This window comes from Camelus ferus, chromosome 25 (assembly GCF_009834535.1).
Source record: "Camelus ferus isolate YT-003-E chromosome 25, BCGSAC_Cfer_1.0, whole genome shotgun sequence".
Lineage (NCBI taxonomy): Eukaryota > Metazoa > Chordata > Mammalia > Artiodactyla > Camelidae > Camelus > Camelus ferus.
In genome coordinates this window covers 12,061,927-12,088,988 of record NC_045720.1, presented here as the reverse complement: position 1 = coordinate 12,088,988, position 27,062 = coordinate 12,061,927, and the positions used below count along the sequence as shown (strand labels likewise).

At 47.5% G+C, this 27,062-nt stretch overlaps 1 long non-coding RNA gene across 3 annotated transcripts; it reads left to right on the top strand.

Moving 5' to 3' along the window:
• The first annotated feature begins 808 nt into the window (after positions 1-808).
• LOC116659797 lies at positions 809-25,649 on the top strand. Of its 3 annotated transcripts, XR_004315159.1 has the most exons (5): positions 809-1,021; positions 19,782-19,823; positions 20,367-20,440; positions 22,066-22,571; positions 24,563-25,649. It is a non-coding gene; the product is annotated as an uncharacterized LOC116659797 (long non-coding RNA). The 3 variants fall into 3 exon arrangements; XR_004315158.1 differs by having other exon boundaries at positions 22,066-25,649; XR_004315156.1 differs by lacking the exons at positions 22,066-22,571; positions 24,563-25,649 and having other exon boundaries at positions 20,367-22,057.
• The last annotated feature ends 1,413 nt before the right edge of the window (positions 25,650-27,062 follow it).

Sequence of the window (27,062 nt, the reverse complement as noted above, 5' to 3'; positions counted from 1 at the left end):
CGAAGTAGGTGCCCAGAGATTTTAAGCTCTTTACTCAAGATGAGGGATGGGGGAAGGGGGGTTGAGAGAGGAGGAGGAGACCCATGAATAAGAACCAGAATGAGAATCATGCTTGTTTTGTAGAGAAACACTGTGAAGGGCTGGTTTCAGCGAGGGCACCTGTTGTCCTCTGACTGTGGGATGCTCAGGAGAGCACAGGACCAAAAGTCAGGAGATGGGCCCCTGCCTGCCTCTGCCCTTAATCAAATGTGTGACTTTGGGGAAACCTGTCCCTTTACTGAGTCTCCACTTCCTGTCTTTAAAGGCATGGGGGTTGGTGGGTGGGAGGGAATTGAACAGACTCAGAGCTTCTAAAATCTAGTTAGGCATAAGAATGTTCTGAAACATTGTTACAGTACAGATTGCTGGATTCTTCTCCTGAGATTCTGATTCTGAAGGTCTGGGGAGGGACCAGGGTATCTGCATTGCTAGCAAGCTCCCTGGTGGGACGGCTGATTGGTCATGGTCCCCACTTGGAGCATCCTGGGGCTGGATGATCTTGAATGTCCTTGTCATTTCTGCTGTTCAGTGATTCAAAACCCTCAACAACTCCTGGTCACGGAGAGCTGTACCAGGTGCTGGACATAAAGACACAAACCAGGCATGGTTTCTGTCCTCTGGGTCTAGCCCTCTAGGCAAGGACATCACGCAAGGTCTGTGGGGCACATGCAGAGATGGGCGTGGTCAGCTGCCCATGTGGGAGGCAGGTAGGGCTCCGAGGCGGAGCGTGCTGGGTGAGCCTTTGGGCTGAAGTTGTCACTAACTGGGAGGACATGTTAGGGGATGACTCCTGGGTGGAGAGCAGTGAGGCTTTTTTAAATAGTCCACAGAGAAAGCTTTGGGTAAATGGTCTTTGCATGTTAGTTCTGCCCTTCAGGAGCTGCCAAGCACAGCTTCAGCTATTCTCCACCTGCCTGGAGGGTCTGGGGAAACCAGAGGAGGAGGCTCCTGATGGGTCAGCATCCCTGGGGACCACAGTCAGGTATGTGTGTGTGTGTATATATATATATATATATATATAAAACACACTCACAGTTGATCCTCATTATTTGTGAATTCTGTGTTTGTTGATTTGCTTACTTGCTGATGTTTGCTTGTAACCCCCAAACCTACACTCATGGCTCTTTCACAGTCGTTCAGGGACACATACAGGGCAATGGACACATCTGGCTTACCCAGCTCTCATGTTCCCACCTGAACGGTGCTCTGCCCTCTTGTCTCAGCTCCTTTACTGTAAACATGGGTCTTTTTGAGGTCTATTTAGTGCCATCTTTTGAGCATTTTTGTGTTGTTGGTGGGTGATTTTGCTGTTTAAAACTGCCCCCAAGCATGGTGCCTTGGCGCTGTCTAGTGTCCCCAAGCACAGAGGCCAAGAGATGCCTTATGGGGGAATTAGGTGTATTGGCTAAGCTTCTTTCAGGCATGGGTTATAGTGTTGTTGGTCATGAGTTCAATGTGAACGAACCAACAATACATATTAAACTGTCTTTAAACAGAAACACATACAAAGTAAGGTTATATATTGATGGGTTGATGAAAATGTTGTGACCAGAGGCTCCAAGGACCTAACCTTCTATTTCTCCTGGGAACAGTGGTGCAGCAATAACTAAATCAGTGTTCATGGCAACTTTATAAAACATAACTACCATGAATAATGAGAATTTGTGTGTGTGTGTGTGTGTGATGAAGCCACTGCTAAATATTTCTTTTGCTCAATATTACAAGTTAGTATATTTAACAAGATAATTCAGGGTTGCAGCAAGAATTTAATAAAATCCAGACATCCAGGTAAATTTTGGAAGCATTCTTACTAACCCTAACTGGTAGCAATCGTTACCCAGTTTAGCCATCTCCTCTTCTGCCTGGGTTTGAGCAAAAGACTTCTTTTTATTCATCCCGAACTCTTCGTCAGCTTTCATACCCAGCTGAATTCACAACATCTCACCAACTTGGTTTAGATACAAGTTTACATCGAACAGATCTTGGTGTCACAATGTAGCTGAATGTGACTTTAGTGTAGATCATCAGACCATTTAAAATTGGTTATGATTTTGGTTTTACCCCTGTGATTCTGACACCAGTTCCGATGTGTGTTTTTTCCTGCATCACTAAGCAATTCTCCGAGACGCAAGCTGGGAGATTTAACTAAAATTTAACTAAACTCTGACACGGTCTACTGCTATGGGAGGTAGCACCAGATCTCACAGGCTAAGGGCTCAGTCCCACAAGACTGCCCCCACTTCAGATGTTTATTGCAAGCCCAGGTTGTTACCTGTGCTTCTGACTGACAGGCAATGAATCAAACGTTCCCATGACTCTCTCCTTGCGTTTGATTAATTTGCCAGAGTGGCTCACAGAACCCAGGAAATCAGTTTGCTCACTTGATTACCCGTTTATTATTACAAAGGATATTAAAGGATCAACAGTCAGATGGAGAGACACACAGGGTGAGGTCCCCAGTGCGGGAGGTTCTGTCCTTGTGGAGTTTGGGGGCCAGCACCATGGCACGGGGATGTGTCCTGGTTCATCGACCTGGAAACTCTCATCAAGCCCATCCTTTTGGATGTTTATGGAGCTTTCCTTACATCAGCAGGATTGATTAAATCATTGCCTTAGGCCGTTGAACTCAATCTCCAGCCCTCCTCCCCTCCCCGGATGCTGGAGGGTGGGGCTGAAATTTCCCACCCTCTAATCACCCGGGGCTGGTTCCCCTGGCAACCAGGCCTCATCCTCTGGTGCAGTAGGGGCTTTCCCAAAAGTTACCTCACTTAAATAACAAGACACCTTGATCGCACTCTTCACTTAGGAAATTCCAAGAGTTTTAGGAATTCCATGTAAGGAACTAGGATGAAGACCAAAACTACATTTCTTCTTATAAATCACTGTCACATCTGTACGACTTAATTCCTGCACTTGGTAGACTGACAGTTTTTGCCATGGAGGGACAGATGGTACATGGGCTTGAGATTTCCTTGGGGTCTGATTTGTGGGCAGGGAAACTGCGGAGCAGTGACTCCCCAAGCCTCCCCCGCTTCCCCCACATCCCTCCAGGCTAAGGCAGGAAGTCTGCTTCCCAAGCCTTCCCCACCCGGCTCTTTACTTCCGGGCCTAGCCCTCCGCCCTGGCCCCTAGGCCACGTCAGCCCTTCCTAACTCGTTTCCGAGAAATGCGGTGAGACCAGGAAAGGACCCTTCAGGCCTTCACGGAGTTGGAAGTGGACGCGATTTCCCTGGGAACCAGGGCCCCGGGGCTCGGTGGCCTTCAAGGACCTTGAGACCCCTGCCTCCCACGGGACGTGCCGCGCAGGAGGGAGTCCTTGGGTGATCCCGGGCCCCTCACTCCTCCCCGTGGGTCCCCGGGGACCTTGTGGGCCAGCGGAGCGAGAGGAAGCACTGAGGCTGAAGGAGTGAGGCGGCTGGCTGCCGGCCCACATAAACACGCTCCATCACTGTAAATTATTTACGCGCCATATGGAGGCTGGACTGGCTCCTTGACGGGTGCGTTAATTAGAAGCTGAAGATCCAGCCTTGGCGCAGATTCCTGGGGGCTGCAGGGTGAGTGGAGAGGAGGGGAGGGAGGCTGTTTACTTTCCCTCAGCATCCCCTGATTAGAAACCTGCAGTGTATACCACCCCACCTCCTCCCCAGGAGGAGCCTGAACTCCGTAGACCAGTGGGCAAGGCCTCCTTCCAGACGCAGCTCCCACACCAGCCCTGGGCTTCAGGCACGACGACGTCTCACTGTTCTGTGTGCGGCTCCCACCTCCAGGCCTCTGCGTCATGTGCCCTCCCCCCTGCCTGGAATCCCTTCTCTTTCTCAGCATCCTTTAAGGGACAACTCAGTTGTCACCTCCTCTGCATGGCTTCCCCCCTCACCCACTAGAGAGTGGAACTTGCTTCTTTCTTGTGCCCCCAGAGCTCTGCACATCCTACTTAGCAGCGGGGCCTCCGGTCTGAGCTCAGACACCAGCTGCATCCCTTGCTGATAAATCTTGTGTTTCCTCAAGTGAAACCAAAGACAGTGATGCTTTAGGGTCTCCCTAAAGCTCTGTGGGGAGGATAAATACACAGCTTGACACAGTGCTTCACACGACAAATGACATCTCCTCATTATTATTGTTGTTGTTGTTGTTGTTGTTGTTATTAATATAGTGCTATTTCTCTCAGTTGTAATCACTTCCATCATAAGCCTCGCTCTTACTAGACTCTGCCCTACTGGAGTACATGGGCCACAGTTTTGCTCATCTCTGTCAAAAAACAAAGTGAAGATCTAATTGGCCTTATTTAGCGACTCATGAATTAGGCTCGTCCCATCCAGTAAATAGACAGGTGCTCCAAGGGGTTGGGCACAATGGAAGGCTTTTATAGGCCAGAGGAATTTGCAAAAGAAAAGACTGCTTCAGACCCCAATGTCTTCTTTTGGAGAAAGGGACCAGCGAGGGTCTTTACCACGCACGTTGTCTCTTCTTCCTTTTGGAGGGAACACGGAGAGGACCCATGGGATAGATTAGCTCATGGGTGCTGCCTGGAAAATTCCAGACTGGCTGATTAAGATTACATTTCTGGAGAAGGTCGAAACTGCAATTAGATCAGGTTTTAAATCCAGATTTGGTATCGTTGGATTTAGCACAAGCGAGGCCATTTTGGACCTGCTGTTTTCTCTTTAAATATCTCTAAACCTTTTGCTTCTGGCCCAGTGCCTGGGGCACTTAGTAGGTGTTCAATAAAGAGTATGTATTCAATAATAGCACACGTGTATCGTAGCCAACATCTACCGAGTGCTTACTATCTTCTAGGCTGTGTTCTAAGCCCTTTACATAAATTAACTCATTTAATACAGTAGTCCTATGTGATTGCTGTTTATCCGTATTCTAATTGAACACATGAGGAAACCAAGGCACAGAGGAGAGAAATAACCCATGCAAGGTGACGTACTTGAGCTGAGATTCAAACCCAAACAGATTCAAACCTCAGTTGTCCCACTGCTCTCACAATGTGACATTAGCAGCCCAGACTGGGTGTTCGCTGTGAGTGCCTGGCACCGAGTAGGTGTTCAGTGAATGTTGAATAAATGTTTGGAGTCTTTGTATGTTTGATGGCCCAGACTAAAGGCAAGCAAGCCACAAAGATCAGCTACTAAACAGGGTGAAAGTTTCTATTTGCTAAACTTATCTCTAGAAAATGTTTTTCTAGAGTCTCCCGTCCTGTGTGTTTTTCCTGAGCCGGCCTGCTCTAGACTCAGCACTCGACCTTCCGGAGCAGAGGAGCAGTCTGTGTCTCCCAGACAGGCCTGTGTTTCTGCCCTACCGCCACCCGCCCTGCAGGCTGCAGACCTCTTCCCTCTGCCTGGAATGTTCCTTCCTTTCCCTCTTACCTGCGCCTTCCCCACTGACACCGTGATCCATCTGGAAAACTCTTCCTATTCCTCGAGGTCCAATTCACACAGACTCTCCCCTGGGAAAGCTTTCCCACTGGCTGTGCTCTTCCTTAGCGCTCCCACACTCAGCACACGTCTAAATGACTTGTATTCACATGTCTGTGTGATCCCCACAAAGTGGTGAATGGCAAGGCCTTTCGTGCCAGATTCTTTCTGTCTGGCTCTGCCACCCTGTACAAGTCTCCCGGCCTGAGCCTCACTTTCCCCATCTGTAAATGGTGCCAATCAGGGTACCTACTTCACAGGGCTTTGTGCCCATTAAGTGGAAGAGCATGCATGGAGCACTCAGCCATGAGATGTGAACAGTGCAGGGGCTGCCTACCTGCTCCTCTACTCTTATTCTTCTAGAATGAACCCTGTGTCTTTGCATCTCTAGTGCCTGGCACACAGCAGGTGCTCAATAAATAAAAATGCAACTCAATTTCAACGAAGTGAGCATTTGTCAAGGACCCATCAGGTACCAAGGGCTAGGTATGCAAAGATGAGTGGCAGCTAAAGATCAGGATGCCTTTGTATAGAGATAGCCAATAAGAGACAGGATGATGCCAATATGGTACTTTCACCTGTCCATTAAGGCATTTGTTGTGCCAGGCTCCGGGGAGACAGAGGTGAATAAAATGTACTCCTGGTCCTCGAAGGGACATGACTGGGTACATAAAACTTACAACACAGGCAGATGACTGCTGTCCTAGAGGCATGGATAAAGTGGACTCCAGGCTCAGGGGACAGAGCCACTGGACTGAGGGTTAAGTTTGTAAAGGACGGGGGAGGGGGCTGGATGAAACAGGCTGTGCCTTTGCGCAAGCTGGCCCTTTTGCCTGGGACATCTTTCCTTCTCATCCTTCCTGCCTCAGATGATGCATCCGCTCCTCAGTGAATCCCCCTCGGAAAGCCCACATCCTCATCACTATCACTGCACCTTGTTCATTTCTTTTCAAGCACCAGCCATGGTCCTTAGTGAATAAAATGAGGAAGGGAAAAGGGAAACTAACATTTCTTGAATACCTGCTATATGCCAGGCACTGGGCTCTTCAGTTGACGAAAGCTATTTAATTAATTTCCCCAATGCTCCAGGGGTGTCCGTATTATTTTCCTCATATGGAAGACTACTAGAGAGGCTCCAAGAGGGCAAATGCCTTTGCCCAAGGTCACTGGCCAGGAAGTGGTGGAACTGGACTTGGAATTCAGGGCCGGCTGCCTCCCCACGCCCTTGATGCTTTCATGGTACCGGGAGAGGCCAAGTAGGCAAGAAAGGAACGGAATGATTCATTCACTGCCCCAGGCATTTTCAGCAACAAGTAAGTGATTTCCCTAATTCCCAGTCTGCTGTTAATAGCGAGTTGTGGTCGCTCGGAAAAAGGCTGCAGAAAAATAGGTTTTCTTCTTAACTCAGCAGCACCATCTGCAGGATATGAGGGAACACTGCAAAAATGCTCAGGGGCGAGAGGTCTCTGCTGGAGGGGATTCTGAGAAGGGACCTGAGACATCATCTAATGACCTATGATCTTAAAAAAAAAAAAAAAAAAAGCAAATTGAGACAAGAACAGGAACTTACTCAAAGTCACATGTTAGTGATATCAGATTTGAAGCTGTATTTCTTCTGACTCCCAGTTCAGTACCCTCTTCCCTCCCACTCACCCTCCTTCTTTCCCTCTCCCCTTTCGCTCTTAGTCTGTCCCTTTGTCTCTCTTCTTTCTTGCTGTCTCTCTTTCATTTGGTAGGCATTCACTGAGCACTCAATATGCCTTGGGCATATTCCTTCTTGTGGGATATAAATATTGACAGCGAAAATTTGCCTTTTAGGGTCACTGTTTAATTACTGATTAATTGCCATTAACAACATACTTCATCATTACAACGAAGACACATTGCACGTTAGTGTGCATCAGGCACTAGGCTGAAGGCATTATCTCAGCGGGTCCTCACAGATGAGGAAGCGGAGGCTTAGAGAGGTTTGGGAACGCGCCCAGTGTGGTTCAGTACTCGTGGAGTGGGGATTCAGACCCGGATCCTTCTGACCTCAGAGCCAGAGATCTTAATCATTATGTCTTATTTACTCTTTAAAGTATCTACGGTTAGTACAAGAGGAAGCTGTACTCTAATTAGGACGTTGCTCCCATTTAAAACAATTACTTACTTCCTGTATAAGTGTGGTGCTGACTCTTCCCAAATTCATTGCTTCTGAAATCTCTAGGAGTTTATACTGAAGTTCCACCCTGCCCCAGGCACTATGCTAGGTGCCAAGGACACTGAAGTGACTATAACTCAGCTAGAAGCCTGTGGCCTTGGAGATGGCAGTCTTAAGACACAGTAATGGGCAAGATGTTCCCAAAGAAGCGCTGCACAACTCCAGGGGGCGCCATTCACACCACAGCTGATGGAAGCAGAACCTCCTGATTTGAGTAGTGTGCTGCCTGTGGGACCGTATATGGTGGCCCTGAGCCAGTGGGATGGGAAGGAGGGGCAGGGACAAGGGGGTGAGGGGTGGGGAGCAATCATTTCCACCTCTGCAGGGTAGGCAGCTTCATGGCAGAGGGCACTGGAGTGTGAAGGCTGCCAGAGCTGTACAGACTTTGATTTCCTGTTCTCTTAGCCTGGGAGGTAGGGTCAAGTTTTGAGGGAATACGTCTCTGCGTTTTGACCTGCAGAGCAGACAGTATACTTTGGTTTCCATTTCTGCATTAGCTCCCAAGTTGTGTTTTGTTTTCAGTTCCCAGGAAATTTACTCTCATTCTCATTTTGGGGTGGATGGTTAGTTTGTCTCTCTTGGGGTGGTGGATTGCTGAAATTGGACCTCCCCGATTGCAGTAGCATGTCTAAAACCAGAAGATCAAGTGTGGGCACCCTTGCAGCCGTTTAAGGACTTCTTTGCCAAAACCATGGGAGAATGAACTCACTGCCACCCCAGAGAACGGAGCGTTCATCCCATAGGCAACAGCACCCCATCTCTCTGCACTTCCCCTCCCTCTCATCACCTCTAAGAGCATTTTGTCTGTGTATGTGCAAATTTCATTTTGTTTAACTTATAGTAGAAAAAACAAGAGGCACTTTTTTCATTTTCCAAATATAAAATTGTTTCATTAATAATGATTATACTTTGAAGATGCTAATTCAGACCCCTCCAGGGAGGGCACGGTGACAACCGCAGGACTGCATTGGGCCAGTTACTGGAAGGATGCCCAGGATGCAAAGATGTAAAGGACAAAAAGACCTGCTCCTGGACCAAGGAGCCCTTACTCTGCTGCTGGTCCTGCAGCCACAGGAATGACCACTGTGGGGAAGGATGGTAGTGATGAAGGATGAGTGAGGGAGACGGGGAGGCACCCTCCAGCACCCCTTTAATGGCAGAGCAAGGAGATGGGGGAGAGACTCTTTTCCATTCTGCCCTGGGAGAAAGATGTGGATCAGCCTCTTGATTTCACATTGATTTGGAGTCAGAAGGTTCCTTGCTTTCCGTGTTGTGGGCTAAGTGGTCAGTCTGGGACCACAATCGGCCAAGATAACCTTGCTTCTATGGGAAAATGAGTTCTCAGGTCCAAACAACTGTCTTAGAAATCGACTGTTGGAACATGTCCCTTTGTTTAGTTGAAGCGCCCCTGTGAAAAAAGCTATGGGCTGGGAATTCTGATGCCTGGCTTCCAGGCTGCCCCTCGCCAGCTGATTTTGGGCAAGTCATGTCATTTTCCCCTTTGCGACCTCGCCTGTAGGATGAGGAGCTGGGCTGGATGGATTGCCACGCTCCTTTGGAGTCTGAGACTTCAGGACTTCTGAGCCTCTTTGTTGTGCTACTTTCATTTCTGGCATACGTCCGCATTTCTCACTAAACAGACAGCTTCTTCGGCCCAGGGCTTGTGGGCTCCAGATCCGTCTGTCTCTCCTCTGTGCCCAGGGAGGCCCTGGACCACTGCTGAAGGGCATCAGGAAGGGAGAAACCGGGGTGTTTCTCTTCCCCTCTGCTTTCAGTCGTGTCTGGCAGAGGTTGTATTTCTTCCTCGGCTCTGGCTCCTACCATGGTCCCAGCTTCTTTGAGGGTGATGCCAGGCCTTGGGTTCCTATGATCCTGCTGCCCCCTGTCCCTCTAGCTAAGGGATCTCCTGCTATTGTTAATCTCCAGGTCGCTCCATGATTTCCTGGTGGGCTCTCCACCTTTCGTCACTCACGTCACCCATTTTCCATGTTAATTTTCACCTGTTCCAAATGCTTCATTTCTGTTCACTTGGTTGGACTTTGACAGAGGCATTCAAACTTTTGTTGGCTTTACCTTATAACAGCCAGCAATGAAGATGATGATGGTACTAATGTGGATGATTATAACCCCTTACTTGGTGTGTAACCTCACACAGTACAAAGCTTTCACTCAGGGTTCTGTAATCTGAGTCTCATAATAACAGTGTGACGTGAGAAAGGCATTTATCATTAATTCCACTTCACAGAAGAGGAAATGATCTCACTGAGCTCACACAGCTGATATAGAGTTGAAACCAGAACCCAAGGCTTTTGATGTCTCATCTAGCTTTCTGTCCCTTTACTTTTCATCATTATCCCACTTACCCCACTGGAATGGTGACTTAATGCTGGTCATTCAGGATGGCGTTTTCTTAAGTGGGGGGCATAAGCCATCAGTCGATGGTGTGTTAGTTATCTACTGCTGTATAGTGGGTTACTCCTGCACTTTGTGATGTAAGAGAGCATCATGGAGGTGGTCCATGCATGCATTGAGGCTTTCTCCATCCCACGTTTTCTGGCTTGATTGTTCACTCAGAACTTGATGAGTGGGTTCAGCCTGGGAGGGCTCTGAAGTTGTACTTTCCAACAATTTGAAATGGGGTCTGGCTGTGGTGTGATGAGGGGCCTGGCTGATGTTTGCCCTGGGTAGCATGGAACACCCAGGCTTCTGCCTCTAACCAAGGGGCAAGGGCAAGAGGATGAAGCCTAAACGTATTCATATTAAACTCATTACATAGGAAAGACCACTGTGTCTTTCTCTCCGTTCGTATTCTTCATCCAGTCTAGTGTTTCACATGACACTAGAAGGCAAGGTAGATCTCTGTATTAGAGGCACTTACAGGACCTTTGAGAAGAAAATTATTTTCTAGTCCTAAGTCCCCAAGGATCACAGGTTTCGAGAAGGATCAGAGTCATCCCATCCATCACATCCATCACTTTGTCATTAATAAATATTTGTGTTCACCCGTGCTCACATTGTGCTATTCTCTTACTCCACTGTCAGGGAGTCCCTGCCAAGGATCTCACCTCAGTTATTTCTGGAAGTCCCAGGGGGTGGCCCATGTGTCCAGGGAAGCTCGGTCCTTCTGGCTCCCACACCATGTTTGCTCTTCCTTCCACAGCCCCAGCTTTCTGCTCTGATGTCTACAGACAAGCTTTGGAAGCTCCTGCCAAGGCTGGTGTCTGTGTCGGGCCCACTGTCTCCATCCAGGGTCACACTGTCTTCCCCGCTGATCTGAGGAGAACACCTGTCTCTTTTTACATCCTGTTTGCAAGGCGAGACCACCTTGCTTCTCAATACACAAGATGATGTTAATGGAATAATTTCAAGTTTTGTTTTCTTCTGTTTCAGCCTCTATGCATACAGTTCTGGCCCAAGCGCCAAGGCATAAAGAAGCGAACTGAGAGATTTCTGAGCCATTGCACTCAAGCTGTCCCTTTATCTTCCACATTATTCCTCCTGTCCCATTAGAACAGTGCCCCAACACTGTTCCTTCGGGATGATGTTCACTAAAGTATTGGGCACAAACACTGGTAAGGGATGTGTTAATTATCTATCATTTCAAGGCACTGCAAACCTGACAATGTAATTTTGTTCAACCATGATTCTTAGGTTCCAAATATTTTTGAAAGCCTCAGAAGGACAAAACCCTCAAGGTCAATTTAAACCAGTCGTGGTGGAAAATTGGTCGGTCAGAGACAACTTAGCTGCACTTGCTGAATTGAGTAAAGGGCATCTATTTGATGCAGATAAGGGATGTGACCAGGAGGAGGACGCTAACTGAATTAAGCCCTTAGAAGATGCCTTTCCTCAGCTAAAAGGAGATTTCTGAAAATCATAAAGGAAAAGGATGAGAGAGTGCCTTGATTTTTTTTTTTTCCTTTTAAGTCTGTGATATGGGGAAAAAAAGATGAAAGAGAATGACAGGAAGTTGGCATTGAGTGAGCCAAAGAGCAGCTGTCTCTTGGATCTGGAGAGTCTAATTAATTTATTTCTGGGCGCTCAGCAAGCCTGGCCACAGGCTCTGGAAGGACTCAGGCTCATATTCATGGTTGGGATGAGTATGGCCGGTGAGTGAGGCCCTGCCCTTGAGTTAGCTGGCGTTGGTGTTAGGGGAGTCTGTGGAGACAGACATTGTAACCAGGGGTTTTATTGTTTTTAGATTTTCTCCGTATCATATTTCAGTGCCAATGTCTGCCTGAGGTAATGGAAATAGTTAAATGATTTGTGATCTTTTAGTATAACAGCTGTTTTCCATCGAAGAATTTGTCTTTGGGTTCCCCCCAAAGCAGACCCCAGGCAGAGACTTGGATGCCAGCAGTGAGATTGGAGGAAGCTTCATTCAGGGAGCGGGGAAGGGAGCCAGGGGAAGGCGAACCCGGGTCACTGAAGGTGTGTGAGTGAGCCAGTTGTCACTGTGGGCGCCTGGGTCCAGTGTACTAGGGACCCTGTAAGAGGCAGGATCAGCTTATCTCAAAATTGCCCCTGAGGGATGAGGTAACCGGGGTATTTGCCTACTAATTCTTGTCCTGTATTACTTACAGATCACCTGTGGAAGTGTTAGCTCCCTGGCCTGCCCCAATAGAGGGCCAAGTGCAGAGAAAAAGGAGTGTCTGGGAACTGTCACCAAACTGCAGGTGACCTGTGGGATGGGCTGATGGGGTGGGGTAGGACATTGGCTGGTATGAAGTGCATCCATAAAACCCCAAAAGACTAACAGCCTACAACAGGGCATGCCGCCTAAGGCGGATTGAATAACTAGGGCTCATTTGGACAGACAGCCATCCAGGACAGGGGACACCATAAAACTGACCCAAACAGCATTGCTCTTGGCGTCAGTGACCACAGGTACCCATGCCACCTTGCATCAGAATACCAGCCTCTAGCCTCTCTTTGCTGGCTGCCTTTCATTAGTTGGACCCAGGACTTGGTGATGTCCAGGTAGCGATGGAAAAACTAGAGAGGTACAAGGAAGGACCCCGGAGAGGATTCTAAGGCCATGACAAGCCAGAGGCATCTCTGAGCGTATTCTTGCTATAACAGGTATTCTTTGCATTAAGAGTAATGAATCACCCCTTATTTAAAACATGGTAAGTAGCTGAGATTATTAAGAGTAAAAAAAAAAAAAACAAACAAACTGCCTTGTCCTGGAAGGAAGGGAGTTGGTCAAATGCTAAAATTCACACTTAATTCCTTCACAGCCAGGCTGTGGACAGACAGAGAATGGAGAGTTACTTTTCGAACTCAGAGCACTCCTATGAGCCATGCTATTACTAATTGCTAGCATTTACTGAGCGGTTACTACATGCTGGGCTGGGTTGTGCTCTTTACATGTCTGACCGCACCGACTCCTCAGAATAACCCAGTCGGAGAGGTATTCTGAATGCCCCCAATTCATATGTGCGGGAAGAGAGACTCAGGTTAAGTAACCTGCCTCGGTCCTGGGAACAGCAAGGGCAGACCTGGGATCTGCAGTCAGGTACGACCTCATGAACTTGAGAAGAAGTTCTGTAAGGGGACCACCAAGCTCAAGTATGCCCTCTAAAGTGGTTTGCGTACAGGTGGGCCAGAGTAACTGAGTTGTTACTGTACGGTTGGGGTCCTGGGTTTCGAAGTGCCGCCTGTGCTAAGTGGTTGGAGTAGCGCCTGCCCAGTGGACCACTTCCTGCCCTAACGTTCCACATGTGGGTCCAGACTTCCCAGGAGCGGGAGGCTCTGGAGCAATGGTGTCCTGGGAGTCGGGTGATTGAGATGCTTACTTTGGGTTCCACCCTTGGCTGGCTGTTTGACTTCAGGCAAGGGACTTAGTCACCAGGGAACCTACTTTTCTCATCTGTAAAATGAGGATAATGAGACCTGACTCCTGCCTTTCTCGCAGGGAGGGCAGGAAGCTTCCTGAGATCACCTCCCCAGAGCCTTTTGATCTGCTTGAAAGAATCCTCCTTAATTGCCCGGCCAGGCACTCGAGCAGCTGGGCGAAAGTTTTATGACCCGAGATTCCCACAGCCCATAATCCACATGCTTCCAGAAGCCCTCTGAGGTTCTCAACCAGAGATTCGGCTGGCGGACGTCTTGCCAGGCCATCAGCAGAGATTTCTCAGAGCCTTAGTCATGTAATAGGCGGTTTCCCAGGGAAACTCTTGCCAATGCATCCACTTATTCATGTAGTGTTTCTTAAGAGCTCTGAAGCGCACACAGCAATTTCTCACCCCTCCCCAGACCTGTCCACAGCAGTCAGTTCTGGCATCATGGAAGGCTGCCAACCCTCAAGGACAGCTCCAGGACACTTTAGCCAGAGCTTGGATGTGCTCTGTGCCCTCTGGTTCCAGTTTTTAAAAGGCTTCTTCATGTGAGGAGTATGTCCACCTTCTCATTTCTTGTCTGGACCATCACAAACACGTCCTAAAGACTCTCCGTGCCCCCAGCCCCGAGCTCTGTCTCTGTCCGCCTCACTGTGACCTGATACACACGACGTGCTGCGTTTCTCCTTAAAACCCATCAGTGCTTCCCTATGGGCCACACCATAAAAATGGAACAAATTAACTTGGCATTTAAAGCCTTGCTCTAACTCAAAATCTGGCCCCACCTTTCCCCTCTTTCCTCATTCTTCATCTCTTCCCATGGTTGGTTCATGGATTCAGTCAGCCATTCTACTTTATTGGCTTATCACCCACTGTGTGACAGGTGCTGCGTTACACCCTAGGGACCAAAATAAGACCTCTGTTCTCACGAAGCTCACAGCCTCATGGGAGATACAGACACGTACACTGGTGAGTGCTGTGAAGTTCCATAAGTGCCATAACATGGGGGATGGAGGGTGGACAAGAGCCCATCGGAGGGGGTCTGAGTCTGCCTGGGGCAAGGGTATGATGCCCGGGGCACTCAAGGATGAATAGGATGCAGCCTGACAAAGAGCCGGGGTGAGTAGGGGGAGTGGAAAACGTGTCCCATCAAGATGATTTTAACACGAAAGAGGGTGCAGAAAATTGGGGAGACTCACACGGCAATTCATGGCTTGGGAAGAAGCCCAGTTTCTGAAGGCCCTGGTGAGCCTTGTTCAGATGCCTGGACCTTATCCTGGAAGAAAAGGAACCAGAAGCAGGAAGGTCGTGTGGTCTCCACCCTCCTGTCTGGGCAACCTGGGAGGTCCTCTCAGACTCCCAGGCCACCCACCCCCTTCCACCCCCCACTGCCCCTGCCTCCTTCCCCTGCTCTGCGCATTTTCCTCCTGCTGGGGTTCTATCCATCTGTCATGGTCCCCTTCAAATGCTATCTGGACCTGGGGTCAGAATTCACTGTTCCTTCCTCTGAGCACCTGGAGTCCATTACTTGTATGCTACCTTTTATTGTATTCCACTTTATATTTTATGTCAGTTGCAAATGTTCATCTCCTGCACTGGACTGGGAGTTCCTTAAAGGGCGTCTTAACCCTAGAATATTCACATCTGCATTTCCCACAGCACTTAGCTTACAATGCTTTGAGCCAGGACTTTCTCAAGCTCTTGTTCCTCTGCTTATTAGCAACGTGATCTTGGACAAGTCACTTTATCTCTAAGACCTTGAGTTGTCTCATCTATAAAATGGGGATAATGATTTTTATGGCATAGGATAATTGTGAGGATTAAGTAAAGTACCTGGTTAACACTCAATAAACATTAGTTGCCCCCCTCCCTCCTCTGCTCTCTGGCTCATAAAGATTGCTGCAACATCTTGGGAGAGCATCCCTGAGGGAGCCGGGCCTCACTTTTCCCGTGGGTCCAGAGGAAGTGTTGGGTGCACATGCGAGATCCCATCTGCACCGGTTTGCTCAGCACCTGTGCAGAAGGGCAAGACATCAACATCATTGTGTGGAGTCTTAGTTATCAGTGTTCGTCGACGCCACCCACTCTAATCTGATTTTTTTTTTTTTTTTGACATCATCCATGGAACACTTGTCCTTAGTATAAACAAAAAGAAAATGCTGGAAAGGAATTGTGAAAACAAATTAAATCATGTGAGTCTCTTTGTCTGGGATTATGCCCTAAACCAAGGTGGGCTCCCAGGGAGAGGAGACACAGCGGTCTGTCTATGAGTTTTGCCCTTTTCTACCTGGGCACTGCTCAGCCTGTGTATAGAATCTGTACTCTGGGGTGATAAGGGTCATTGTCATGGCTGTGGCTGTCTTGACATTTCTGTCACCGGCAGCAGCCTCCTCCCCTTCCCCCTCATCACTGCCTGGATGGGGGGCAGGGAAGACCCCCACCTCCTCACCCTCCATGCTGTTCTCTACAGGCACCGTCTGCATGCAGAATCTCCTAAGTCCTTGTGCTGCGTTCGTACAAGCTTGATTCTTACAGCAACCCTGTGAGGCAGGTAGAACAGCTTCCATAATTGTGATTGGCGAGAAATCCCAGTGCAGAGAAGTCGGGTGACTTGCCCAAGTCACAGCGTGAGCTGGGAGAGGAGTGGCGGACATGCAGGGCTGGGGTCGAGTCTCAGGTGGTCTAAAGCCTGAAGAAGGTTGTTTGAAAGAGAAGACAGCCTTGTTTCTCAGTTGCCAGCCCTGCCGATATAATGTCACTATGGTGTCTGAGGAATTTTTTTAAGCACCAGTGGAAGCCAGTTCCTTTTTCTACCTCCTTTTGGCACTTGGAAAACTCACTGTGTGCCTGGGACCTATAAGTGCTGGCTGTTTGAATAAAGACTGAAGGAGCCCATGAAGACTAAAAAGGAGATAAGGGTTTATGGGGCTGGTGTGATTTCTGGAATGTTCCACAGGTGCTTCTGACCTTCCTGCCTGGCTCACAGACATGTCAGATCCCATGAGCACAGCCATCGCCTGTCACCGAGGAAAGTGCCCGAGACAGGCCTTCTCCCTCTGCTGCTTTACTCTTATGTCCTCATGGGAAGAGCAGACATGCTGTCATTTTGAGGATACTGGGAAAGGCTGATGTTCACTGGGTCGCGTTTGTCTGCGGAGCAGGGTTAATATTTGAGTCTTCCCGTCTCTTTCTTCCTTCTGGACCTGCCTGGGTTCTGACACGTTCCTTGCATTTTACTCTTCATGCTTTAAACTACCCTCCCTCTCCCTGCAGGTATTTTAGGAAAAATTTTGGCCAAAGAACAGAGATGATTTTTTTTTTTTGTCAGCCTCTTAATTAATTAAAAAAAAACACTTCAATCAGGTAGGGTATGAAAGGTTTAGAATTCTAGGAGACATACATCAGCAGATGGATTTTTTCATCTAGACCCTTTCTATTTTCTACTCAAGATAATATTGGGATATATTAGGTGTTACCTGCACCGCCTTCTCCGCTGTCTGCTGGAGAGACTTTGCTGCCTGACCTGTGAGCACCATGTGGGTGGGCTCGGTTTGGTGGGAGGTAGGAGGCTCTGGGGCGGGGTTCTCAAACTGCACATCACAGTCATCCTGGCCGCTTGAGTCAGAATCCCCTGGAGATGGCCCAGCCATGGGGAATTTAAAACCGAATCTCCTCCTACCTAGAATGTGGATATGGATGGCATGTCCATATTCTAATATGCAATATGAACCTCTGCTCCCAGGCAGCCTCCATTTCAAAAGATTATTACATTTAAATAAAGTGATTTTCTTCCCTCTCTACTGAGAGTTCTTTCTATCTATTATCTAGTGGAAACAAGCACCTATTAAGAGAAGTACCTCGTACTTAGTGAGAGGAGTACTCTAGCACCTACCTGCGGACCACACCCTGGGGCCCCTTCAGCCCTCTTACAGCCCCCGTGGGGGCAGTTTGGAGCCCTTTCTTCTCCCAGGCCTCTGGACGACAGGCTCTGTTGTAATCGAACCCTCCGGATTTCCCTGGCAAGCCTAGTGCCCGAGGGTCCTTTCCTCTTAACCCAAAGGACCACCCAAGATTCCTAGAATTCCCCACCACCAGCATCCCTCAGCCTGTGCCTCAAAGTAGTGGCATAACATTTTCCATCTGATCTGTATCCTAATTTTCGGCTGGGAAAAAAGTCCCTGTAACTATAGCTCCCACGGAACTCATTTCTCAGAATTCCTCCAAGAACCTGGGACGATTGAGTGTAAGCAACACAGAACTGTGGACACTTTGTAACACTTTCTGACTCTTCCTGCCAGTTCATCCTGTTCTCCTCAGCTGGGTGAGAGCTGTCACGAGGCTGGTGTGGCAGCCTGGGAGGAAAGGTGACAGGGCCTCTTGGTCTCCATTAAATGCCAATTTTACACAAACTGTACAAGAAGATGGGCTTCCCAGAAGCACGATGCTCTCTACTTAGGGTTTTGATTCACCGGAAACTGCATATGCATCAACAGTACGATCTGACGTCCCCACTCTGCGCACACCTGATGTGACCCTAGGCTATATTCCTGCGAGTGGTCCCGTTCTGTTGAAAGTCAGGCCCATCTGGGGGATCATGGTCAATTCTGGGCATTGGCTTAGGGGAGAGCATGCACAGACTGGAAAGTCTTTAGAAGATGGCAGCTGTCATAGGGAGATTTGAAATGGTTTATCAAAATGAAAAGAAATAAAACTAAGACAGTCTGGAGACCTGGGCTTAGGAAAGAACAACAGGTATATTCTTTATGGCCCCAAGAGCAGCACACTGTGCATCAGGCTGGGCCAGGCTGTGCTGCAGTAACAAAACCAGCCACAGAGACCACAGCGGCTTAATACGGTGTTGGTTTCTCTCTCACACTGCTGAAGCGCAAGGCAGATTGTGCATTCTCTTTAATTTTGTAAATAGCTGTGACACCATCTGGAATATATGGCCCGTGGGCAGCTACTGCCAGGGGGAGAGAGAGATGGGAGAGGTATGGCCACTTCAAGTTGCCTCAGTCTGGATGTGCCGAAGATATATGACCAGTGAGACCAAAAACACTTACTATTCGGCCCTTTGCAGAAAGTTTGCTAACCCTGACATAGAGAACCAGCTGGCTTCTGACGTCTCTTCCTTTTCTTCATTTAAACTGACTTCTGTAACACTATATGCCAAGCGCTGTTTTAAATGTTCTGCAAATATAAGGTCATCGGCTCCTAGGATAACCCCATGAGGTGGATCATATCATCTCCACTTTCAGATCAGAAAATTCACATCTAAAGACATTCAGTGAGTTGTCTGAGGTCGCATAATTAGGGTGTGGCTGATCCAAGATTCAAATCTGGGCATTGGGTTTCCAGAATACTTGCTCTGACCACTACACTATGCATGTCACACAAGCTTGCTATGGAAACAGACTTGAGATGCCAGGGGGCGGTGAGAGTTTGGAATCCACAGAAATCATCAGCTCCCAGGGAAGCAGAGCTGGAAGAGGGCTCAGACAGCACCAGAACCAATGCCCCCTCCTTTGTAGGAGATGGCCAGACTCCTGGGAAGACTGAGGCCCACAAGGGGAAGGGAGGTCAAACTCTCCCAGAAAGATCTTGGGGCTCCAGAAGGTAAAAGGCTAGGGAGAGGTGATCGGATCCAAAGCTCTTTAAAAATGATAACTTCCAAAAATTGTTTAATTATGGAAATTTTAAAACATACCCCAAAGTAGAAAGGACCCATGCAACCTTCACTCAGTTTAACAATGATAGACATTTGCTAATCTCATTTCATCTGTCACCTCCCAATGATTTCAGAGTAGAGAATAGAATTTTTAAAATAAATCCCAGAATCCTATTATTTTACCCATAAACACCCCAGGGTCCGAATTCATTTTGTTGGAGGATTTGGGGGAGAAAATGAAGCCTCGATCAGCCCTCTGGGGGAAGGGGGCTGCTGTTCTCTGCAATGTCAAGGGAAGGTCTGCACACACCTATCCAGCTCTGGTCCTTGATTCCGGGCTGTGGCCTCCCTCCCTTGTGAGTGATGCCAGGGCCTTCCAGACTCGGGCAGCTCCTAGCGGATAAAAAACACATTGTGAAATGCTGTCTGTAATCAGGACGAAAAAAAAATGTCTTGAGTGGATCTCTTATTCACAATTGTCCTCCTTTCCGGAATGCAGCCTCCTGCCCTCTGCGGGGCCTCTGAGCCCTGCCGGATGGGTGTCCGTGTCGGCTGAGTCACCTGTGTTGTTCCTATTATCTTATTTACTCGTGTTTGTCATTTTCGAGCAGCATGACTCACCCGGCCCAGAGGGAACCGGAGAGCCTGGAGAGGTGAGTCTGTTATCCAGCCCTCACAGCCACTCCTTTGGAAATGAAATCCTTTCCCTTTGAATTCTCATCTGAGCACCGGAATGAAGGGACAAGCAAGTCCGAGGAGGTTTTTGGATCTTTCAGAAGGGCTGCTGGTCAGGGTGCCCGGCTCTGGGGTGGGTCTAGCAGCCTCATGGGATTCTGGGAAATTCTCGCTCCCACTCCCCGACCTACCTCTGGGTCTTCCCAGAGAGTCTGTCATTCTCCACAGTGTTGGACTGGGCCCTTCAGTAGCCGAGGAGAGAAAGCTCTCCGCTCAGTACCCACAGAAGCATCCTCCTCCGGAGGCAGGCAAGGCGAGAAGCAGGAGGGGGGCCATTGGCGCATGCCCAGTCTGCCCCCTCCCAGGCCTGATGACATCACCCCTATATGCTGTTGGCCTCCCAGGCCGGGCGTGGGTGCTGTGCTTGGTTCCCCATCCTGCCCGGCTTGGAAGAGAGCTGGGGAGTCCTTTGATGGCATTTCTGGACCACAACAAACACTGGGTCTCCCTCCCATTTCCAGGTCGGAGCTCACCACCTCCCTGTCATCCACAGCTGTGTTCTTCCACACAGCAGCCGGAGTGATCCTTCCCCATGGTAGGACAGATCCCAACACCCCCCTGTTTAAAACTCTACAGGGGCTTCGCTGGCATGTGAGATAAAATTCATATCATCACCATGACTATCAGCCAAAGTGCTCTCCACCAGCCTAGGGGTGGGGGGTAGGGCAGAGGGCCTTGTTAGAGACGGAGTCTCAGGTCCCACTCCAGACACGCTGAATCAGAAGCAGCATCCATATCTCATTAAAGCCTGAGACACCCCCACGACCTACAAGGGCCCAGTGGATGGGGCCTCACTTTGCGTATCAGAATCACCAGGGGAGTTTTTACAGCGGAAATGTGCAGCCCCCCAGGCCTCAGGGATCCTGATTCAATGGCTCCTCACTGCTACCCGGAAGGTAGGTTTTACTGGTCCTACATCTGCAACTGAAGAAGCCAAATCTCGGAGAGGTTAAGCATGGCGTCCAAGGGCACCGCCACGCGGAGGCTGAGGCTGCTGCAAAGGCAAGAGGAACTGAAAGTATGGGCTCTGGATTCAGGCTTGTGTGGGACTTGATTCCTGCAGCACCTCGTACAAGCTGGGCAAGTCATTTATCATCTGAGCTTCATTTTCCTTATTTGTAAAACAAGAACTGATGTCACGGTTAGGAAGATTAAATGAAATAACGTGTTTAGCACTAGTGCTTGCAACATGTTAAGAGCTCAGTAAATGTTACCTGCCACTATTGTCATTGTTACTTATTATTCCTCATCCTCAGTCTTTTGGACCCTTTATGCAACAGAAGCTCTGAATTTTCTGGCTCTCGGATTTTTCTCTGTTGGATTATGAGGCCACTGTGGCACAGTGAAAATGGCGTGAGACTTGGAGTTCTCTTGTTTGTTGTGTGATTTAAGCAGAGCACTTGGCCTCTCTCATCCTCTGTGTTCCTTATCTGTGAAATGGGGACATGAACACTCATCCCCAGAGTTGCGGAGAATGCAGGCTGTGATGTCAGGCCTGATCATTCCGGGCCTGAATAGGCTGAAATGGGCTGAGCTTGTTAGAATGTGAGTCGTGGGTACACCATCAAATCCTCGTCCTTGAAATTTCACCCTACGCATAGCAATAACCTTGAGCAACGGGGCCGCTGAGGGAGAGAAGAGTTCCTCTCTCCTGACAGGAGACCACTATTGGCTTTCCAGCTGGGTCCTACTCTCTTTTCTAGTGCTGAGAGAATTGGGGACCCAAAGGTGAAATGCAATGGGCCACCAACCAGGGACACCTTAGCCCCATCCGAGAGGCAGAGAACACAGGGGCCCCGCTGCCTGGATGCACATTGATTCTACCTTTACTAGCTGTGTGACTTTAGGCAAGTGGTTTAACCTCTCTGTTTTTAATTTTCCTTGACTGTAAGGCCATACCATCTACCCCCTTGAGTGACAGTAAGGGAGGAATGAATTAATAAATGCTTGGAGTCACATTCAGCATCTTGCAAGGGCTCTGAAACAGCTCTACACTCCTTCCCCAATGAGCTGAAATGTCTCCTTTGTGCTCCCACCTAATGGGGCTTGCAATGTTCTCTGTTAATCTCATTTCCCCATGAGCTCATCTGTGTTCTGGGTGCCTAGCAGCAGAGAGCTGGATACATACTTGGTGTTTATTATTATCATTGTTTTTGTCAGGAGGAATGAGAGAGCTCGGTGGTTAGTGAACAGGAGCTGGACACCTGCAGACCAGTGTTACAGGAATTGGACTCCTGGTCAGCAAGACCTGCAGCCATGGTCGAGGAATGCCAGGTCCCAGGCCAGGAGCAACCCTCATCGTGTCAGTGGGGCAGAATTACTCAAGTTACTCACCGCCTGCGCTGTGCCTGGGGCTGGGCGTGTGCGCGCCCCTCCCTTAGGCCCATGATGTTGGAGAGATGGGCAGGTGACAACTCACCACCGGGAAGAAAACATTCTCACGGTCTGCCAATCACTGAAGCCTCAGAATTTTATTTCTCTCATCAAAGTCTCCTTCTGTCCGCACTGAGTCGGGCAGAGAGGAAGCTTTCAGAATCTTCGGAGGGGAGCATCTGTCAGAAGAGCAAATTTTTCTCTTGCTAAAACTGACACTGACCCATTTTAGGCAATCGAAATTCTCTTTTTACCACATTCTAAGTCGCTTAGGAGTCCCTTCTTGTGAGGAGGTGAGAAAAACCCTTCCCTTCGGACATTTGCATATTAAGTTTTAAAAAAATTTTAGTATTTATTTATTTTAATACAAAGCTTCGGCATTAGCAATTTTTTGGAAAAAATAAAGTGTACAAAAATATCATATTAAGTTTTAATTTAACAAATGCTCATGCAGCACTAGTCTGCAGGCAGTTGCAGGACTTCATAACAATTAGCTGATTCTAACCTTCAAGATGACTCTTTGAGGCAGGTAGCATTATCCCATTTTATAGGTAAGAAAAACCGAGGCGCAGAGTGGCAATTGTCCAAGGCCCACAGCTAGTATCACAGAGGCGAGCGTCTCCTAGCTTGGCTCCAGAATCTGGGTCAGATCCTGAGGCTGTGTTATCTCAGTTTAAGTCCTGCAACCTTCATTTAGGTCTGCAACCACCCGCAAGGTAGCTCTTACTCCCATTTCCTCAGAGGACACCGCGGCTCCAAGATGTTAACTTTGCTCAAGGTCACACAGACTTAGGTGGCAGGGCTGCAGTGGGCATTTGCTTTTGTCTGACGCCAAAGGGACAGCAGGCTGAGCTAACTGCTCCGCCCACGGAGGAACGATGTTCTACCTTGAGAGGCGTCGACACCAAGGGCTCTTCCCTCACAGCTCCTGTGGATGGTCAGGAGCTCCCACGACTCGAATTCTCCTTCTTTCTCTTTTTCATTTTCTTTCTTTATCCCCACTTCTCACAGTTGGTTTGGAACCTGTAGTTGAATGTTGGATGGTGGTGCTGATGACCAAAGGCATCTTTGTCTTGTCATTCACACTGTTTTCCAAGGACGTTGGTGATGTACTCCTGGCTCCTTGGGGGAATAGGCAGAGCCCTGCAGGAGGAGGAAGAGGACGGTGGTGCTGACAGTGGCTCTGCCTCTTGCTTGCAGGGGAACTTGGCCAGGTTACGTAACTTGTCCGAGCTTCAGTGTTGATGTCGAGTTGGACAAGACTTAGGGCTGGTTGATTAGATTTTTGAATTTAGTGTTTTTTAAGCTGCAGAATATTTAAATTATAAGGAATCTTAGAAGTACCTCCAAAAACTCCAGATATGTCCAAAATGGTATCATGGGGGCCGTGAAGGACTCTGCAGAGCTCAAGACTGGAAATCACTGGATCAGGTGATACCAGACTTTGCATGACAACGTGAACTGGTGTGTCAGCTTCCTAGAACAGCAGGAATAAACTACCATAAATTTGGTGGCTTATAATGACAGAAATATATTCTTTTATAGTTCTGGAGACCAGAAGTTCAAAATCAAAGTGTCGGCAGAATTGTAGACAGTCCATGGGCTCTCGGGGAGACTCCTTCCTGGCCTCTTCCTAAACTTCTGGGGGCTCTGGCCATCCTTGGCTTTCCCTGGTTTGGGACTTTATCACTCCAGTCTCTGCTTCCGTCTTTACATGGCCTCCTCCTCTGTGTTCTATGTCTTCTGTCTCTTACAAAGACACTTGCCATTGGATTTCGAATCCACCTGGATAATCCAGGATGTCCTCAACTCAGAATCCTTAACTTACATCTGCAAAGACCCAAATAAGGTTATGCTCAGAGGTTCCAGGCGGTTAGGACATGAACATATCTTTTTAGAGACCACCATTCAACCCACTACAATCAGTGATGACTTGTAAGCATCTACCACATGCTAAGCATCCCAGGGACTACAGAGATAATCAAGACAAAACTGCAACTCCCTGAGAACCTCTAGGCTCATTTGACAATTTCTACTTAATTTCAGGCATTTGCATTGATGCTTTCTTCCCTTCTTCCCTCCCTTCCCTTTCTTTCTTCCTTCCTTCTGTCCTTCCTTTTAAAGAGGAACTTATGGATATATAATTTACAAACAGTAACCTTTGCCCTGCATTGGTATACAGCTGGGGAAGCAGCCTTAGAGAGGTAAAATGCCTGCCTCCAGCGTACACAGAGAGGAGGAGGAGGCAGCGGACGGGATTTGAACCTATGCTTTCTCTTACCAGGGCTTGCATCAGTCTCCACAGTCTCTAAGCTTCCTCTGGGCACCTCCAGTTCCTAGTATATCAAGTCAGGAGGCTGACAAGATGCTTTCTAGAAACCCTGAGAGCACTGCCCTTGGAAACTCCCATCATGAAGGGCAGGGGAACACTCCTTATTCAAAGCAACCCTTCAGTGTGAGGAGACTTCCTGACATGGAAATTTGTATGCCTCCTATAAGCACCACCTGTTTGTGTCTGTGTGCCCCGGGAAGTGGATTTACAGCTTAGGATGTCTCATTTCAATTGAACTAATCCTCACAAAATGGCCAAGTGATGTAAATGATTCCCGTGAAGAAACTGCAAGCTGCAGAAAGGACTAATGCTGCTGCCTGAGGGCACAGCAGAATAGCTGACTCCGTCCCTCCCCAACTCCTAGTGCTCGCTGCTTCTCAGCTAATGACTGGATAAAAATAATGGCAGTCCTGATTGCATCAATCACAGAGTTGGTCAAAAGACTTGAAATACTATGAAGAATAATGTTTGAAATATGGTCTCTCGTCCACTGTCCTTAATAATGACTCTCTTTGAGTGATCACTGTACATTGACACAGCTAATGAAAGCGTGAAGCCACGGCAATTAGCAAGACATTTAGAAACTTTTTTCAACTGGTTAAAGTCATGATATATTTAACCCAGCCCCTTACAAATATTGATTAAATTTGATTATTTTAAATTTATTACTTCAAAGTGAAAGGTCATAATCTATTGGTCAAACACTTATTCCTCTTGCTATGTTGAAATGGCTGGAGAAATATCTGAACACTTCATAGCGACATCTTAACATGGACTCCTTGGTCGTCGTTAAATATTGTTGGAAGATGCACAGAGCTTGTTGCTGAAGAGTTGAAGACAACTTAAATAATTCAGTGTGAGAGGTCTGCCATACAATTACTGGAAAGTCTAGATGACTCCAACATAGTTCAGCTTATATTATTTCTAGATTCTTCATTTCTGTAATGAATTACATTGGAGAACTCTTCCCTGTGAGCTCTTAAAGGAAAGATGTACCAGAAAAAAAAATTCTCAATAGTAAATGAGTTTCTTAACAAAAGCAATGTTTTTGGTATTTGTATTGACTGGAATGAAAAAAATAGGTAAATTTTCAACTGAGTACCTAATATGAAATTTATCTGCCGTATTGTCCACAGCAAGTTAGTGAAGCCAGGAGGTTAAAGCCACAAAAGCACAGAGCACAAAAGAATTGCACTGATACGAATCATTATACAAGAAGTTTAAAATATAGCAGAATTTTTATAATACAATTAGGGAGTGCACCTGAAAATATTTTGTTCAAGCAGAGAATTCTCTCATTTTCTTTTAGCAAAATATTTGAAACAGTGAATGAACAAAAATCAAGGTTTCCAAATTGTTTGATCTTTTCAAGGATGACAAGGGACTGTTGGGAGTAAGCTATAATAGATACATTTGAAAAAAACACAAGCATGCACTTAAATAGTCCCTTCAAGGTAAGTGTCATGATTTAACAATGAACAAGACAATAACTGATTTTCAAAAACAAAACAAAACAAAACAAAACTAAAACCCCACAGTAAGATACCGTCACACATGCACCAAAATGGCTAAAGCAAAAAAGAGACAATCCCAAGGGCAGGCAAGAATGTGGAACACCCAGAACTCCCACAGTCAAGGGAGTGTATATTCATGGAACCTGTTCTGGCCACTGTTTGGCAATATCTACAAAAGCGGGACATAGCAAACCCAGTGACCCAGCAGTTCCACTCTAGGGATGTACCCAACAGCAGTGCAAACATCTGCTCACTGAAAGATGGCGGTGAATGCATGTAACGGCACTATGCCTTTTTTTTTTTAAACATTTTTTTATTGAGTTATAGTCATTTTACAATGTGTCAAATTCCACTGTAGAGCACAATTTTTCAGTTATACATGAACATACATACATTCATTGTCACATTTTTTTTCGCTGTGAGCCACCACAAGATCTTGTATATATTTCCCTGTGCTATACAGTATAATCTTGTTTATCTATTCTACAATTTTGAAATCCCAGTCTATCCCTTCCCACCCCCCACCCCCTTGGCAACCACAAGTTTGTATTCTATGTCTATGAGTCTGTTTCTGTTTTGTATTTTTTTTTTGTTTGTTTTGTGGGGTATTTTTTAGATTCCACATATGAGCAATCTCATATAGTATCTTTCTTTCTCTTTCTGGCTTACTTTACTTAGAATGACATTCTTCAGGAGCATCCATGTTGCTGCAAATGGTGTTATGTTGTCAGTTTTTATGGCTGAATAGTATTCCATTGTATAAATACACCACCTCTTCTTTATCCAGTCATCTGTTGATGGACATGTAGGCTGTTTCCATGTCTTGGCTATTGTAAATATTGCATAACAGCACTATTCCTAATACTCAAACACTGCAATGTTCCCAAATGCCCACCAGAAGTGAAATGGATAAACTCATTGTTGTGTATTCACACAAG